The 4,173-nt window shown below is 39.1% G+C and overlaps 1 pseudogene; it reads right to left on the reverse strand.

Annotated features, from left to right (window-relative positions):
* Window positions 1–1,622: 1,622 nt before the first annotated feature.
* The window catches only part of LOC114890377, a 19,990-nt pseudogene continuing 17,439 nt past the window's right edge, over window positions 1,623–4,173 (reverse strand).

The raw sequence follows: 4,173 nt of genomic DNA on the forward strand, positions 1-4,173 counted from the left end.
CCTCACCCAGAGTAATCTTTCTGTGTTATAAGCACTCATCACATTGTATGCCCAGTTTCTTACCATAATCACCACTCTCTGTCTTATATTGTGAAATGGTTTGGACTCCAGCTCAAGACAGAAACACTAGCTTCAAAACATATCTCCCCAGCTGTCAGAATTTAGGCAAGTTACATCATCTCTCTATGCTTCTGTTTCTTCATCTGTTAAAAAATAAATAAATAAAAATAGTACCTCTCTTATAAGATGGTTGTGAGTGGGAAATCAGATAATGTACATATAATGTACATAAACTACTTAGTCTGACACACTAAGTGTTTAGTAATATTTATGCCAAAATCTGCTAGCTAAAGGAGAATCAATTCTCTAATTTATGGAACTATATTCCAAGGACTGAGAGAACTTGTAAATGGAAAGTTTTTGAGGAACTATCATGATATCCAAGAAGGTTAGAGGTAGATAACTTTTGCTGGAGTTTCCAAATAGGGCATAAGTTAGGTTTTCAAAAGCGCAGAATGGTGATGTTAATTCTAGGTAGCAAGAGTCTGGTGAGAAAACAAAGCAACACAAAAATCCAAAAAAGGAGAAGTCATCTAGGTACCAAAGAGAAATGAAAACACATGTCCACACCAAGACTCAGACATGAATATTCAAAAGAGCTATATTCATCATTGCTCAAAACTAGAAACAAATGTCTACCAACAGGAAGTGAAGAAAGAAAGTGTGTTCTATCCCTGCAACAGAATACCACTCGGCAGTAAAAAGCAACACAGTCCTGGGAGAGCAGCGACATGGATGAGCCTCAAAATAATTGTGTTGAGTGAAAGAAGGTAAACACAAAAAAAGTACATACTGTATAATTCCATCTGTAACACGCTGTAGATAAAGCAAGTAACCTATGGTGACAGAAAGGAGTTCAGAGGTTGCCCGCTGACCAGGGATGGAAGGGAAGAGTTAAGGAGAAGGGGAATGAGGAAACCTTGGAAGGTGGTGGAAATGTCCTGTGTCCCAGTTATGGTGGTGGTTTCAAGGGTCTATACATAATTCTGTCAAAATGCATCAAATTATACATTTTATTTTTTTAATTTTATTGAAGTATAGTTGATTTACAATGTTGTGTTAATTTCTTCTGTACAGCAAAGTAACTCAGCTATACATATATATATATATATTCTTTTTCATATTCTTTTCCATTATGGTTTATTATAGGATACTGAATATAGTTCCTTGTGTTATACAGTAGGACCTGTTGTTTATCCATCCTATATATAATAGTTTGCATCTGCTAATCCCAACCTCCCGATCCATCCCTCTCCCATCCCCGTCCCCCTTGGCAACTACAAGTCTGTTATCTGTATCCATGAGTCTGTTTTTTTTTTCATATATATGTTGATTTGTATCATATTTTAGATTCCACATATAAGTGATATCATATGTCAAATTATACATTTTAAATGGGTGTCATTTGTTGTATGTGAACTGTACCTCAATCAAACTAACTTCTGAGAAAAGAAATCACCAAAATACGAAATGATATTTTTAAGTCGGTAAGAGTGTAAAAAAGGAGTAGGGCTGATTGGGACACAATACATTTTCACTGAGAAAATGTTATATTTTCCTGATCATTTTTCCTTCCCCGACAGGGCTATTGGGTTGCAAGATCTGGGAACTACCGTAGAAGTTGCTTCATTTGAAGATGCTAAAGAAGCTTTAAATTCATGTAATAAAAGGGAAATTGAGGGCAGAGCAATCAGGCTGGAGTTGCAAGGACCCAGGGGATCACCTAATGCAAGAAGCCAACCATCCAAAACTCTGTTTGTCAAAGGTCTGTCTGAGGATACTACAGAAGAGACATTAAAGGAGTATTCGTGCAAGGATAGTCACTGACCGGGAGACTGGATCCTCCAAGGGCTTTGGTTTTGTAGACTTCAACAGCGAGGAAGGTGCCAAAGCTGTCAAGGAGGCCATGGAAGATGGTGAAATTGATGGAAACAAAGTTACTTTGGACTGGGCCAAGCCTAAGGGTGAAGGTGGCTGCAGAGGCAGAGGTGGTGGCACAGGTGGCCCAGGTGGATTTGGTGGCAGAGGCCGGGGAGGCTTTGGAGGGGGCAGAGGAGGAGGAAACCACAAGCCACAAGGAAAGAAGGTGAAGTTTGAAGAGTTCCTTTTATCTCTGTCTTCCCCTCTTCCATTTGAAAGAAAGGACTCTGAGATGTTTACTGTGTTACCTGCTCAATGATGGAGCCTTCTGAGGACATTCCAAGACAGTATACAGCCCTGTGATCTACTTGGAAACCCGTAGAGATAACATTTCAAGGGAGATAACCCTGTTGGTGTTGACTGGATATTTGTATAAACTTTTTAAAGAGATGAGTGATAGAGCTAACCCTTGGAAGTGTTATTTTCATGATACGCTATTGGGCCAAATGAAGTTTTGCCAACTGGGGCACAACAGTTGGAGAGCTGAGTGGTGATTCCTGTGTCACCCGAGAAGATCTCCAGTGGCAGGTCACAGGGCTCTACATTCAGTCTATTTAACATTTTTGTCAATTATCTACCTGACCACCTAAGAGCACAAACATCAACTTTGGGTTGACTGAACATTACTATGTTAGACAAGAGGTGATGATCTAAATTATCTTATAGGCTAAAGCAGTAGTTTAGTTCTAACAAGGTGAAACTTTACAAAGACAGCTTCGAAGTAGGTGAATTGAGTCGAAAATTCAGCTGAGCATGAGATACAAGTGCCACGCCATACCAAGAGTACATTAGAAAGAGAAGACTTAGAGGCATAATCAATAATAAGTTCAGTGTCAATTAACAATGAAATGTAACTTTTAAGGAAGTTAACATGGCCTTGGGTTGTATCAAGAACGATGTAAGCTTTTATAGAAAGGAGGTGAAAATCTTGTTCTATATTCCATAATACGCTTATATTAAAATATTGCATTATGTTCTTGGTAGAATACTTGGTGGGGGAGAGATTAAAACTAGATCAGAGGAGGGGAAAAAACAGTATTTTTCTAATCTATGGTTCCCTTAAGGACAGGGTCCGTGTCTTAGTCATCTCAGCCTCACCACACCCATCGCAACTCCTGGCATGACTGTGATTATAGCTGTTCAAGCAAATGCTGTTGGCACCTTGATAAGACTTGGATTGATGCCATATAAAGTAGTGGGAAAGGGACAAGGGCTTTTCAGTTGAGAAAAGCCTGAAGGGTTGGGAAGGAGGGGTGAAGCAAGGCAACAGGACAAGATGCACCTCTGGGAACTGAGGTGGGTTACAAGTGGCTGCAAGATCTTTGTCAAGTCCCTCCATCAAGAAACAGAGCTACCAGTGTGTCTTTTTGTAAAAGCTTTATCACACACAGGAATTTCTCTGGGGCACATTCTTAGGAATAGAATTTAGGGTTATAGAGCATTTTGAAATGACCTTCAAATGAGACATTGCAAAATCTGACTGTAAAGTATCTCACAAATGTTCTTTTTCATTGAGTTGTTATTGACATATAATATATTAGTTTCAGGTGTACTACATAATGATTAAATGTTTTGCAAATTTCCTTCTCACTAAAATTACATCTGATCCTTTTTTCTCCATATGTTGGCCAACATGCAAAATTACATCACCATCAAAATATATGACATCTGACAGTTCTGAAATGTTACCTTTTAATTTGAATTCTCTTATTATAAGGTTGAATATCTTTTCATATACTTTATTCGCTGTTGGGTTTATTCTTCTCCAAGTTTACAGTCACACCTTCTAAGCATTACTTTCTATTGGTTCCTTTACTTTATTTCATTTATTTAAATCTCCTTTATATATTCTAGATATTAATCCTTTTAAATATTTATACACTTTAAATACCTCCTTTCAAATTTTGTCTATTTATGGTATAGGAAAATTGTTTTCAGTGGAAGTTTACAAGTCATGTAAAATGTATTAATAAAATGTATTAGGGGCTTCCCTGGTGGCGCAGTGGTTGAGAGTCCGCCTGCCGATGCAGGGGACACGGGTTCGTGCCCCGGTCCGGGAAGATCCCACATGCTGCGGAGCGGCTGGGCCCGTGAGCCATGGCCGCTGAGCCTGCGCGTCCGGAGCCTGTGCTCCGCAACGGGAGAGGCCACAACAGTGAGAGGCCCGCGTACCGAAAAAAAAAAAAAAAAAAA

The sequence above is a fragment of the Monodon monoceros genome, unplaced genomic scaffold (genome assembly GCF_005190385.1).
Source record: "Monodon monoceros isolate NGI ecotype Baffin Bay Population unplaced genomic scaffold, NGI_Narwhal_1 Super_Scaffold_11, whole genome shotgun sequence".
In the NCBI taxonomy this organism is placed as follows: domain Eukaryota; kingdom Metazoa; phylum Chordata; class Mammalia; order Artiodactyla; family Monodontidae; genus Monodon; species Monodon monoceros.